This window comes from Typopeltis vanoorti, chromosome 4 (assembly GCF_054136105.1).
Source record: "Typopeltis vanoorti isolate ZY-2024b chromosome 4, IOZ_Tvanoo_1.0, whole genome shotgun sequence".
NCBI classification, from domain to species: Eukaryota; Metazoa; Arthropoda; class Arachnida; order Uropygi; family Thelyphonidae; genus Typopeltis; species Typopeltis vanoorti.
In genome coordinates this window covers 147,541,214-147,556,270 of record NC_143552.1, presented here as the reverse complement: position 1 = coordinate 147,556,270, position 15,057 = coordinate 147,541,214, and positions in this window count along the sequence as shown.

Below are 15,057 nucleotides of genomic sequence, written 5' to 3'. Positions count from 1 at the left end.
CATAAGTATTTGTTATAAAAACTTGTTAGGAGTTTAAGGTTTGATTTGGTGGGCAATATTTTCGACAGTAATTTGTCCATACATACTAACAACAAAAATATCATAGATCCAAATCTTTGTATGATTCTTGCTTATAAGAAGGGATACTCTTATGACAATATTAAGATACAAAAGTTCGCCTATAGACCACAAAATTTCACTCGTTTTGATGAGTATTGAAGTTTTTTTTTATTATTCGCATATGTATAACTGCTCCCTTAACTAATTTCAGTTGCTTGGATGACCACCAGCTGTGCTTATTATTATCCTGACAATTTTTCATAGCTCATTTTGAATTATGACTAATAATTTTTCTTTTAGGTCCCGTCATTCATAAATTTTCAAGTAAGAGTGATTCTTCTTCTCCTTCCCTCAGCGACTTTCAAAGTTAGAAGATGAATTGCATTTTTCTGATGTAGTAATGCATAATACGAGTATGAGAAGCTTGGGTCTTCTTCATTTGCAATAAATCATTATAGTAGCACCATCTGTCTGGGGGAAGTAACATTTCAGAAACGAGAAATGTGGCTTCCGGTGCAGTATGTAGGAAATTATTAAATTTTATTTTTATTGCTTAAAATATCGAGTAGTTCGCTTTGACCTGAAACGTGATACCATCTAGGCTAGGCCGGCTTAGGTAGTGATACGTGCTTTATATGGGCAACATATAATGAGGAAAAAGAAAATTTGAAACCATTTGTTATACGTACTTGTAAATGGAAATGAATATATTATAATTTCTTTGAAGATCTACGCGTTTATCAAGCAGCCATCATCAAAACTGTCCATTGTGTTTTTATTCCTTTAATCTGAATATCAGCGAATCGTCTCTCATCCAGATTTATATAAAAACAGACGTGTTTTTATATAACCGAGTCAATGATCATTCTGTCATATATATATATATATATATATATTATATATATATATATATATATATATATATATATATATATATATATATATATATATATATATATATATATATGACAGAATGATCATTGACTCGGTTAACATACACAGTTTTATGAAAAACATTGAATGGCTAGAACCGAGATTTAATTAAAAAGGTTTTAATATAAACACACTACTAGTTTCGGCCTGTAACAGCCTTCTTCAGGTGACATTATAAAAGAAAAAACACTAAACATTGAGGGTTAAAAGACTATGAACAACATAGACAGTCTTTATACATAATTAGCATTAAAACGTTGTAGTTGTATTTGAAGCTGTTCTTTCATTTGTTGCATTGTTGGGAGAGTGCGTGCTTGCTGCATCACGTGAACGCCAGTACATGATTTCAGCTGAATGACTATCCGGGAGGTTGTAGCTTAAGTTGTTATTTAGATGAACAGGATTGAAGATGATTTCTCTCGATTCCACAATTTTTCTCTCTATTTCGTCACTGCAACGGAAGATGTTTGTAGATTTTTCCCAGCAGACTTTGTGACTTTGGTTCTCATCATTAGGATTAGCCGAGAAGAGGATATGACATGATAATGCACTTGCTCGCTGTCTCTTGTAAGTAATGTCTCTCATGTGTTCTTCCATACGCATTTCGACAGATTTGTCTGTCTGCCCGAAATAAGGAATATCGCAGTCACATAATATTTTATATACGCCATGGTATTTTAGTTGATGATGACAAGGTTTTGGGTGGCTAATTAAGGAACGGATCTTTGGAAGTGGAGTGAACAAGGTTCTGATATTATATTTTTTTAGAACTTTTGCTAATTTATGTGAAATAGTACTTATGTAAGGAATAGATATATTGCTTTTGAATCTATTTGTTTCTTCTGAGTGATGTCTGGGAGGATTAAGAAGGAATTTGTTAATGATTTTCTTGGAATATCCATTAACTTCGAAAGAAGTTTTCAGATGGTTTATTTCTGTAAGCAGTTCATTTGGATCATCAATAAGAGAACGGGCTCTATGTTCCAAGGTGGAAATTATTCCAAGCTTATGAGGAGGGAAATGATGGGATTGACTGTGCAGATATCTGTTGGTATGTGTGGGTTTTCTATATATCGATATTTTTAGTTTACCAATATTAAATGTTCGAAAAAAAATGTTAGCCTTGCTTACACATTGCATCAGGTCCGGTTACTTCAAATTTCAAGATAATATATACAAACAAAATCATGGACTGGCTATGGGTAATCCTTTATCTCCTGTTCTTGCAAATATTTACTTAGAAGATTTTGAAATCAAGGCTATCTCTTCCTTTATTTTAACACCTAAAGTTTGGAAACGTTATGTGGATGATGTCTTCATTGTTTGAAGCCATGGACATGAATCCATTATGGTTTTCCTCGAACATCTCAATAGCCGACATCAAAGTATTAAGTTTACTGCTGAGCTTGAAACGGATAATTCCTTGCCTTTTCTTGATGTCAAACTGACTCGCTCTTCTGCTGGTAAACTAAAAATATCGATATATAGAAAACCCACACATACCAACAGATATCTGCACAAACAATCCCATCATTTCCCTCCTCATAAGCTTGGAATAATTTCCACATTGGGACATAGAGCCCGTTCTCTTCTTGATGATCCAAATGAACTGCTTACAGAAATAAACCATCTGAAAACTTCTTTCGAAGTTAATGGATATTCCAAGAAAATCATTGACAAATTCCTTCTTAATCCTCCCAGACATCACTCAGAAGAAACAAATAGATTCAAAAGCAATATATCTATTCCTTACATAAGTACTGTTTCACATAAATTAGCAAAAGTTCTAAAAAAATACAATATCAGAACCTTGTTCACTCCACTTCCAAAGATCCGTTCCTTAATTAGCCACCCAAAACCTTGTCATCATCAACTCAAATACCCTGGCGTATATAAAATATTATGTGACTGCGATATTCCTTATTTCGGGCAGACAGACAAATCTGTCGAAATGCGTATGGAAGAACACATGAGAGACATTACTTACAAGAGACAGCGAGCAAGTGCATTATCAAGTCATATCCTCTTCTCGGCTAATCCTAATGATGAGAACCAAAGTCACAAAGTCTGCTGGGAAAAATCTACAAACATCTTCCGTTGCAGTGACGAAATAGAGAGAAAAATTGTGGAATCGAGAGAAATCATCTTCAATCCTGTTCATCTAAATAACAACTTAAGCTACAACCTCCCGGATAGTCATTCAGCTGTAATCATGTACTGCCGTTCACGTGATGCAGCAAGCACGCACTCTCCCAACAATGCAACAAATGAAAGAACAGCTTCAAATACAACTACAACGTTTTAATGCTAATTATGTATAAAGACTGTCTATGTTGTTCATAGTCTTTTAACCCTCAATGTTTAGTGTTTTTTCTTTTATAATGTCACCTGAAGAAGGCTGTTACAGGCCGAAACTAGTAGTGTGTTTATATTAAAACCTTTTTAATTAAATCTCGGTTCTAGTCATTCAATTTTTTTTTCATAAAACTATATATATATATATATATATATATATTCTGAACATTCATTTTTACTCGGTAGAAAATATTATAAATTATTTTAAATGACTGATACCGAGAGATAAAGAGATGACATGATTTTTTAAAAAGATACTACTAGTTTACTGGTTTCGTTGAATGGATCAACTTCTTCAGGTATCACAATCAAAGAAATATACAAAAAAAAAAAAAAAACAGAGACTTAAAAATTGCATTAACAGTACTTGTCCAAAAAAATAGTAGTACATTTTGAAAACAGTAATGCGAGCTTGAGTTCCAAATAAAAGTTGACTACGTACTGTCACGAGTGCGCCAGTATTGAACAAAGGCAATGTGTGCGTCTGAAAGATTGAAACTTAGGGAGTTATTGATATGGGAAGAATGTAAGACAATTTCTCTATACTCGACAATCTTTCTTTCAAGTTCATCACAGCACACATGGATATTAGAAGTTTGTGTCCAGTCCACAATGTGTTGGCGGCCTTCACCTGAGTTAACGGAGAAAAGAATGTGGCTAGAGAGAGAGCGCTGGCTCTAGTCTTGTAGTAGGAAATATCTCTCCGGTGTTCTTTCAGACGAAGAAGGATGGATTTAGCAGTTTGTCCGAAGTATGGCTTTCCACAATCACATAAGGTCTTGTAGACTCCTGTAAACTGAGTTGGAAGATGTTTCTCTTTAGGTTTACTACGTATGGAGCGAAGTTTTGAGAGCGTAGTGAAATTATATATAATACAGCACGGAGAAATTATTAAACAACAAGTTTAATTGAACAAAGATTTCGTATTTTCTTTTCACACACACACACACACACACACACACACACACACACACACACACACACACACACACACACACACACACACACACACACACACACACACACACACACACACACACACACACACACACACACACACACACACACACACACACACACACACACAAATGGAAGAAATCAAACGATTTGTAGCATAATGTGCTTCAAGGGACGTCTTTTGGTAGCTATTATCTAGCCTTAGCTGTTGTACGAGAGGTATAAGAATTTAAGTTTTCCAAATAACGCAAAATTTAACAAACTTAGATTAGGCTGCTTTTAACTTATTGCTGGTTCTAAACAGAGTCTTTCAAATTTGCACTAACTGTAATGAAGCATAGTATTTCTTTTTTCCATCTGATCCGGTGCAAGGTATTCAAGGCATGATCAGCTAAATCTGACTGACCATACTTTTGGGTGAGGATGTATTTCATGTGTTCATCAAAGTGTTCGTTGGCATGTTACCAGGTATCACCATAATATGATAAGTTACACGAAAAGGAACCTTGTAAATACCCGGAGCAGAGAGGAAAGGAAGAGAATCCTTACAAGAGCAGAGTAGCGAAACCAGCTTCCAGTAAGGTTTCAAAACCATGCAGAGCATATTTTAAATAGTTTAGAAAATTATCAAAATGATAACTAGTTTATACCATAGTTATCTCATTGAGGAAACCATTAACGATCAATTATTTTCTTATTTTTACAATATCACGACAACATTCTCAATATCTGTGGACTTTTCATGAAATATGTCATGGAATATGTTACTTTTATATCAACTACGAACGATGATTTTCAATTCACAATTTATGACTTATCTTTTAATTCAGCTTTTATTTTTTAAATTATTTTATATATCCTCCACCACACGAAAGGATTTTGTAAACCTGTAATGCATTTGCACGGAGTGTGTGCTACGTATTTATTAATATTTTTATTCATTTCATTTGTTTGTATTTTATTTATTTTTACATTTACGGAAACCTCACTCTAGAGACCAAAGATCGAATATTTTTCCAGTAAATTTAGTAGTGGTCTTACACTGAGCGATGAAATTCATTTCTCATCTACACATACTGGCCATTTCGAAATGAATTCGAAACTTTTATTTAATACCATGTTTGATCTCATTTAGTCCGAATTACAAAGCATATGCAGTTTGGCATAGATTCTACACGGTGTTGATTTGCATCTACGTGTTCAGCATACTAGGCGTTCACCAGACAGTCCTTTAACTGGCTGAGATTTGACCGAAGAGGACTCTCCTCACGGATCTGTTTTTCAAACATGTTCAATGCATTCTAAATCACATTCAGATCCGGCTTTGTGGTGGTTAGGGAAGATGGTGAAAATCGCTGAGCCACTGATGAACAATTCTTGCTCGACGGACAGTAGTATTGTCGTTCAAGAAAAGACCATCGCCTCTGGATAAAAAGATAACATTGTAGAATGGACTTGATCTTCAACAATGGTCAGATATTCCATGAATGACACTTGAACTTGTAGTAATATCAGGGGACCAGTCCCTTGGCAACAGAACATGCCCCACACCATGACCCCATATCCACAGCCTGGATTTGTGTTTACTAGAAGATGTAGGTTCATCTCTTCATGGGGCTCACGTCAAACTCCCTGCCTATCGTCGGTACAGAACAAGGTACCTTGACTTGTCGAAACACATGACTTTTTTTTCCCACTTTCCCGGTGTCCGGTAACGATGTTCCTAATACCACTGTTGATAAACTTTTCGGCTCTTCGCAGAAATCAACTGTTTCCGTTAGACCTGCCATATCAATCTTCTTCTATTCCCTGCACATAGTTCGTTGAAATATAGGAGGGCAACAGCCTTCATTCATTGCTTCAGTCAATTGCTACACACAGGAAGTTCCATAAAAGCCTTCTTATATGACGGCGATCTTATTCCTGACAAATTGCTTTAGGACCAGAGTTACGCCTCTTAAAAAAGCAATGCAGGTTATTTCTCCATTGATTAAACACCCGGAATATCTCACATTGTGAGAAAACTGACAGATCTACCGTTTCCAAAATCATAGCTCCAGCCAGATGGCCACCCAAAATAAGCCGTTTATCGAACTCCAAAAGATCCGTTGTTTTTTCCATTGGGATCACCTATTGACGATTACTGACCCATCTTAAATAGTTATCTGGAACACGTGGTGTCGCACGTAACCAAATATTTTGCACGTACACTAAGTGATATTTACTTATACATCTGTATAAAGGTTTCTAATTCAGAGGCAGGTATGAGTAAAATTAGAGATCGTCAAAAACAAATACAGTTGATGATTTATACTACAATTACTAGTTTCCAATTCTGATCTGTATGCTTTCAAAATAAGACAGTTTTGGTTAGATCTATCAAAACCATAGGAAATGAAATAGAATATAAAAGAATCAAAACAATAACAAGAAGAGAAACCAGGAAAATCAGAAGAAAAGACTGGGAAAAATTTGTATCAAGATTAGAGCACGATATAAATGGAACTCAACTAAAGAGCAATAAAAACATTAAAAATAACTTAAGAAACAAAGGATAATCTACAACTAGAAGGCCCCTCCACAAAAGAATGGACCGATCACTACACCCAGCTTCTAAACGATAATAATCAAATTGAAATAAAACAAGTAATAAGTCAAGAAACAAATGAAGAACCAATACAGTTAAATGATCTAAAGAAAATACTGGAAAAACTAAAAAATAGAAAAGCTACAGGAGAAGATGGAGTAAATTGAGAACTATACAAATACAGCTCTAAACCATTTCAATTACGATTAATTAAATTTCTAAACAGACTATGGGAAGAATGAAACATCCCACAAGAATGGAAGACAGCAATAGTCAAACATATTCAAAACATGAAATAGAAAGGATTGCGGAAATTACAGGGAAATATCCTTATTAAATACATGCTATAAGATATATCTAGAAATTATTTGAGAAGAACAATACTACTTTAGGAAAGGAAGATCCTCCACAGATCCCACATTTACAAGGAAGATCCTGCACAGATGCCATATATGTTGGCAAGTTGAATAGAATTTAACTTACCAACATATATGGCCTCCCTAGATTGTGAGAACGAATATGATCAAATCAACAGAACAAAATTAATCAATATACTTCATGAATTGAAAGCTCTATCTCAGAGCTATATATATATATATATATATATATATATATATATATATGGAGTCCGCGCTACAGTTCCAGCTGTATATTTATGTGTGTGTGTATGATATCGCGAGAACGCCAACACTGGACAGCAGAGCTGTGCAAATCAGGTAAACTGTAGCTAAGGCTGCTATTCATGTGGGTTGAATCGAGGGTAATTTCTTTAGACTCAAGAATACATCTTTCAAGTTCATCATAACATTTGTGAATATTAGAAGTTTGAGACCAGTCTATTTGATGTTGGCTGCCTTCATCATATAGAGAACAAGAAGTGGCTGGCGAGAGCACTGGCTCGGATTCTGTTATAGGAAATGTCTCATTTGTGCTCTTCAACCCGGAGAAGTATAGATTTATCAGTCTGTCCGTAGTAAGGTTTTCCACAATTACACATAGTCATATACTCCTGGGAACTGAAGAAGGTGGTGCTTTTCTTTAGGTTGACTAAGGATAGAACGGAGTTTAGGAAAAGTAGAGAAACATGTTTTAATGTTAAACTTTTTAAAAATTTTAGCCAGTTTGGGGGAGAGGGAACTAATGAAAGGAAAAGAGTTGTAAGCTCTGTGGGTAGTAGAATCTTCATTAGTTGGTTGACGACGGCGAAAAAGAAATATCTCAATGCTTTTTAAAGTAAAACCATTATTACCCCCTTAACATACAAAGACATCTTTGACACGTCTTTTATTTCTTGCACCAAAATTGATTTTGAATTTTGGTTTCACATATAAATACAACCGAATATAGACGTTAGACAATCTTGTCCTTATTTCCTTTCAGCCGAGAAAAGTTGCCAACGGCGTGTATCGGCTATTTCGTTTGCGTTTACACAAATTCATTATTTTTCATATTTTTCCATATTTTTTTATTTTTCCATATATATGGAAAAATTTCAAGAGAATGGAGGAAAAACAAAATCATAGGAATGAAAAGAGGAAATAAAGAATTATCCAGCGTTTTTATGTAGATGATCAAGTTATTTTTGCTGAAAATGAAGACCAATTACAGAAAATTCTGCACGTATTGAACAAAACAATAGAACAATATGACATGAAAATCTCAATAAAAAAAAGAAAACGAATCAATAGCATTTCAAGGTAAAGAAATTAAAAGATGCAACTAGTCATCCACAACAAAGTAATAGAACAAGTGAACAAATTTAAATATCTAGGAAATTACATAAGCCCTAATGGAGAAATTGACATTGCATAGAAAAAACAAACATTCCTAGCAGCCATTGGTACTTTGAACAGACACTTAAGTAAACAGATGTCCACAACAACCCAAATGAAACTATACAAATTAATAGCCAAACCAATTCTGAAATATGGCGGTGAAACAGGGACTTGGGGAGAAAGATAAAAGACAAGTGGAAGCTGCATAGTTCCTAAGACCATTTGTAGGCTATAAAAGAATAGACAGGATAAGAAATTCAGAAATAAGAAAGCAGTTATCCATAATTAACAAAACAGAAGACATCACAAACTACAAAAATAACTGGAAAAACCACACAGTTGGAAATATAAACAAATATTGTTGGAAATATACACCAAAGGAATATACCGATCAACAGGAAGACCCAGGAGGTGATGGGCAGAAGACTTTTAAATCCTTGAAAACGTTACAGACAAACAATTGCCTAATACGGAAGCCAAGAAGAAGAAGAAGGTTAGATCTGTCATGAACTTCGAGAAGCTAGAGCAAATGATCTGTTTGATCGAAGACGTTCTAGTGATGATATTTAGGATGTAAGATGCGATCAAATATTTTTTGATTCTCTTTCTGATAACAAATTAGCTGCTTTTGATTCATGATGATATGTCACCCACTCTTCTTCAATTTTTGAAGAAGAGCGGGTGACATATCATCAGCCGAGTATTCGAATTTTCGAATTTTATATGTATAGGAAATATGGAAATATGAAAGGAAATATGGTTCAGTAATTAATATTAGTAAAAGCCGTTACTCATTCGATTAATGTATTATTGAGTGTCCGTGTTTCCGCAAGTATTAAACTTATAGATACATTCTATTTGATAAGTCGAAAAACTATTTTAATTAAAATATCTTAGCAATTCATTAATAATATTTTTATAAGGTCCTCTAGAACTCGAGAGATTAAATATACGAAAGAATATTCGATGAACTGCAAAAATTTCATTTATTATGCATGATTTAGATCAAATATTTTTTAAAATATTTAAATGAAGCACTCTTCATTAACTAGAAGTTGAATCGATACATTTCATATTCAAAACAAACACTTATTCACCTCGAAAATAATTAAATTCAAGAAGAAAGTCAAGTACTTACAGAGAAAAAGTTTCTTTTTGGTTTTGATTATTTTATGCAACATTTTGTTACTGTTATTAATTCCAGTTATCTTAACAAAAACTAGTTAATAAAAACTCTTTTCTAATTAACATCAACTTAATTAAGAACTTTGACGTATCTGGGAGGAATTAATTTAAGATAATCAGATTACTTGCATGCTGAACTTTTGAACATGGAGAAGGATGGCTTTTTAGAAATGACAGTGAGATAAAAAGTGGCCTTTTTGTTTAAGTATAACTTCTTTATTATTAAAAACAAATATGTACTTTATTCAGAAAGTATAACAAGGAGCCTGCAAACTACTTAAAAAGGCATTTACTATTTTTAAGATAGTTTGAATTTTTTATTTTATTTTTATCGGCAAACTTTTAGTAACTTCCTCAGTTAAATTACTGACACAGAATAACTTAATTTCCAACACCAAGAAATGATCACTGACACAATGAAACAAAAAAAAATGTGAATATTCTTTGGAGAAGAATTCATTAGGTTACATTCAAAAAAAAAAAAGTTTCCCAATAATTTTATTCGGTTGTTCCTCTTTGAAATCTGACTGCATACTTCTGTTTCAGTTGACGACAAGAAATACTTTTTTTTTCTGATAGCACACAATTGGGAGACTGGAACCTTGATAAAACCTCCATAAACAGTATGATCTGAAATATCCGATTACAAAAAAAAAAAAAGAATATAGCTCTGATAACCCAAACTATATTACTCCTGTTTATGAATTACGATTTCGTTTACAGGAATGTTCAAACAGACGTAGCTTTAGTACTGTAGAAGAAGCTAAATCTTAGAAATTTTTCCTCTTTAAAATGAGAAAAGAAATGTTATGGTGAAACAAGCAGGCGAGAATACTTTTTTTTTGTCATATTAAAATTAATTAATTTATTTATTTATTATTTATATGATTATCCCTGTCAAAAATTATTGTTTACTCCTAGTTTCTTTTCAAAATTGTATAGGTTGGCGTATTTTAAACGCTAAGCAAAAACAAGTTACGCAAATGTTTAAAAATAAATTGTAATTGTTAGAGAGTTTTTCCATAGATACGTGGATGAAATATCTTGGGTGCCTATATAGTGTGTAATGGCACAACTTATTAATAATATACGATAATTGATTTTCTTGGAATCAAATCAGATTAACTCCGAGAATCAGGTATTATTAAACTTATGCAAATCGGGCACACAATGATCGCACAAAATTGCTACTAAATAATTCAAATATGTGTGCATTATTTAAAGAATTATAGCGTTTATAGGGATTATAATTAAAGAATTACAGGAAAAATGAAAAAAACTAAATCGGTATTATGTTTTCAGTAATATGTCGATAATATTTTGTTTTATTTTTCATTTATTTTAGAATTCTCTACATACTTGCTCAATTCTTGATGAAAATAAAGTAGAGTTGAGTAAACATAAACACCATTCAGTATATTCTACTTATTTTCATATGATTAATCTTTGGAGAAAACTTAGCAAAAACATTACAAAAATAGAAAAAAAAAATTTAATTCCTTTCTTGCTAAAAAAAGGAACATGTAATTTGTATATAATAGCCATTGTTACTGAGAGCTTCAACACGTGTTCTCCTGATCATTGGAAGTTTTTAGTACGGTACTCGCTTTAAGGTAGCGTCAACACTACGCCACGGTTGGCCAAACTTTTAGACGTTGGTGGCTACTTACCTAGTGAAAATATCTCCGCGGGCGACTATAGATGCGATCGAAAATTGTGGAATATTTTCGAGATTTTTAAAAGTTTATAAGGCAATAAATATAACAAAAAAAAAGAAAATTTATTGTTCATAACTTTATTAAAAAAATAATAACAATAAAAATACAAAAAACTAAATAAACTTATACAAACAAAATTGAATAGTTTAATTTAATTGGACGATACCTGGCATTGCATAGATGCAGCTAAGCGATCATAATCTGTATCGTACGAACTTAAAGAAATTCGTAAACACGATTCCAGATGTTGAACACTTAGCTGTGATCTATGCTTTGTCTTAATAGTATTCATACATGAGAATGCCGATTCGCACAAATAAGTTGATCCAAAAATGCGTTAAAATAAGCAACTATTCTCCAAATAGTTGGATATTTACTTTTGTGGACAATTTTCAAAAACTATTATTTGAAGCAATTGATTTGAGGTGGATATCGCATTTCATATTTATAATTTTTTCTTCCAAATCTACTCTATTTGTGTCGAGAAATTCATTCAATTTTGAAGCTGTATTCTCAACATTAATATTTTCATTGAAGGGAAATGATAAAAAGAAAGTAGCGATATCATCGAGCTTACTGATTCTTATAAATCTTACCTCAAATTCGTTTTAAAATCTTATGCTTGCAGCGTGTTTATTAAAGGTGACGTTTTGTATATCCTTTGACTGGTCGGGCAAAATTTTTAAAATGTTTCAATTCGCACCGCTTGAATTGTATTTCAAGCATGTTTAATTTTTCCTTGAATGATTTTAAAAAGCGTATCATATCAATGATTGTTTTATTTTTTCCTTGTAATTCTAAGTTTAGGTTATTTAGTTTTTCTGTTATGTCACAGAAAAAGGCAAGGTCAAGTAGCCATTGTTTATCATTTAATTCTGGATGTGAATCATCTGTTTTTCAAAAACGAATTGATTTCTGGGAGAAGTTGTCTGAATCTTGCTAAAAATGTGGCGCGGCTTAAAATCATCTTACGTCAGTATGTAACAATAATTCACTATGCTCATTCTCGCATTCTTTTAGCAAAGCCCGAAATTGACGACGCAGCAAGCTATTTGATCTTATTGAATTAACAATTTTGAAAGTAACATTCATAACATGATTGAATTTCAGTACTTTTGAACACAAGGCCTGCTGATGGATGATAGTCCACTAAACTTGGTATATCTTCATCGTTTTTACAAAGAGTGACGAAACTGATTTTATTACCTACCATTGCAGGCTTTGCGCCTGTAGTTATTGACACTAACTTATGAATTGGAAAACTTGTACGTACAATGTAATTCTTAAATAAATCACATATATCTTGACCTCTTGTTCGTCCTTGAATTGGAATAATGGTTAACAATTCTTCTGTGGCCGATATATCCTCAAAAACCATTCGAATAAAAATACATAATTGTGCAATACCAGCGTAATCAGTAGATTCGTCAAACTGTAGTGACAAAAAATTGCACTTGTTTATGTTTTCATGCAGAATCTCTTCAAGGTTCTGGTTGGTTTCTTCTGCTCTACGCATGATTATGTTTCGTGATAATGACATATTGTTAATAGCAGTTATTATTTCTGATTTATTCTTAAAATTTTGAAGTAATATTTCATCAGCTTTGATGAAGCTTCCTTCCATAATTCTCCATCTTGAAACGGCTTATTAAGTTAAACTTTCAGCAACTTTGAATGACGCAATTGTAGCAGCCTTTGCGCCTGTATTGTACTTGACGGAAATATTTTGTTGTGCTGTCTGTAGTGTCTTCATTTGATGTACCTTTGCTTTTCTTAAGGCCCCTGTGGATAATCCTCTTCGTAGTTTTTATGAACAGTTCGATAGTGTCTTTCAACGTTTGCTTTTTTCGGTAAAGCTACATTCGCGTTGCAAATTATACATACGCATTTGTCTTTCATCATAATAAAGAAAAAATCTTCTTCCCATTCTTTATGATAGTGATCAGTTTTTATTTTTTTTCACACTTGTTCTTGGCTCACTCATTGTTATCCTTAATTGTGTTTTTTATTATAATATTTTAACAATACTAATTGCATTCACTTGCTTAATTTAAAATAACACACTCTAAAGATCGATACACGGAAAACGATTTCATGGGATTACTCGGTATTTCATGGGATTACTGGATAATCGGGACACTTTGGCTGCAAGAGTCTTGATCAAGAACAATACACAGATGGACTGTCAACTGTCAGTGTACACGTCATGAAACGTGTTACCATTGGGCGAGTTCAGAACCGTCAAGCCAACGTTTCTGGATGAAGTGAATCACGTGACTGCTGTAAAGCGATGGCTTCGTTGTTAACCGCTAAATTATAAACTTTACATCAGATTAGAAATAAATTAGTTTGACATGGTTGACAATTTTTTATCAATTAATAATTTTGATTATCATTTATCTATTCATTTTCAATCTATTTATTCGTTTAATTTGCTACGTTCGTTAAGAAACGAATAATTTGCTACATTCAGGTGCCTTGCGCTACACGAAGATTCGGGTATCCTTAATGAATGCACTACCACTCGACGGAGGAAACAAAATTGCAAGAATATAAAAGGATTTATCGAATATAGAGTCACACCTATTATGGTGAAAGATAAAAATACCTACGAATATAAATCCTGCCTACAAAGCAACTGCTACTAGCTTATGATGGATTTAGTTAGTAATTTAAAGTTTCTGAAAGTCATAGCATTATGGTTGTGAGACCTTATTCACAAAGATAGAAAGCTAGGAATTTGATGATATGCAAAGTGTAAGACAAAAGTGCATTAAAATAATATTTGCTAGTTCATCTGACTAGGAATGGAGTAAACACGAACAATGTTGAAGCTGAATAAGAGTACAAAGCATGTATCATCTCATCATCGTTTATCATCTTCCCAAAACGTCTGGATTTTGGGAAGATTAAACCGAAAGATGAGAATGCCAGGAAAGCGGGTATGCTGATTAAATGTGATATTGAAGAACCGTAAAGAAGGGAATTGATAATGAAAGATATAATAGTTAAAACTGCAAGAAGAGAGCAATTTGATTTGTAGATATATCGGTGGAGTTTGATGTGAAATATTATTTATAAGGTGAGGAGGGACATTGCATTGAAGAATTGAAAAAAAGAAACACGCTTTCTTGTGTTTGCGAAAGATCGCTATCTCATATACTCTGTTATATAGGAACATACTAGACTTGGTAACAGCATCTGACATTATGGAAGAGCATGGATGACAGGTATTTTTTCACTTGCGTTCAATTCTGGTAAAAGGTTCTCAGACTTCCATGTGTCCTAAGTAGAAAAAAAGAGAATACTTGCGAAATTTTTGACTACCAATGACGAGGATTTTGCTGAAGTCACTCGACTTATGAAACAAGGTAACAAAATAGTTCTGCTGATAGACATACAAAACTTTCCCAAACATTTAGCAGCGGTTAATTCATTTATTTATGGTATGTTGATACAACGGGGATGTCCACACTGTCATTTGCCA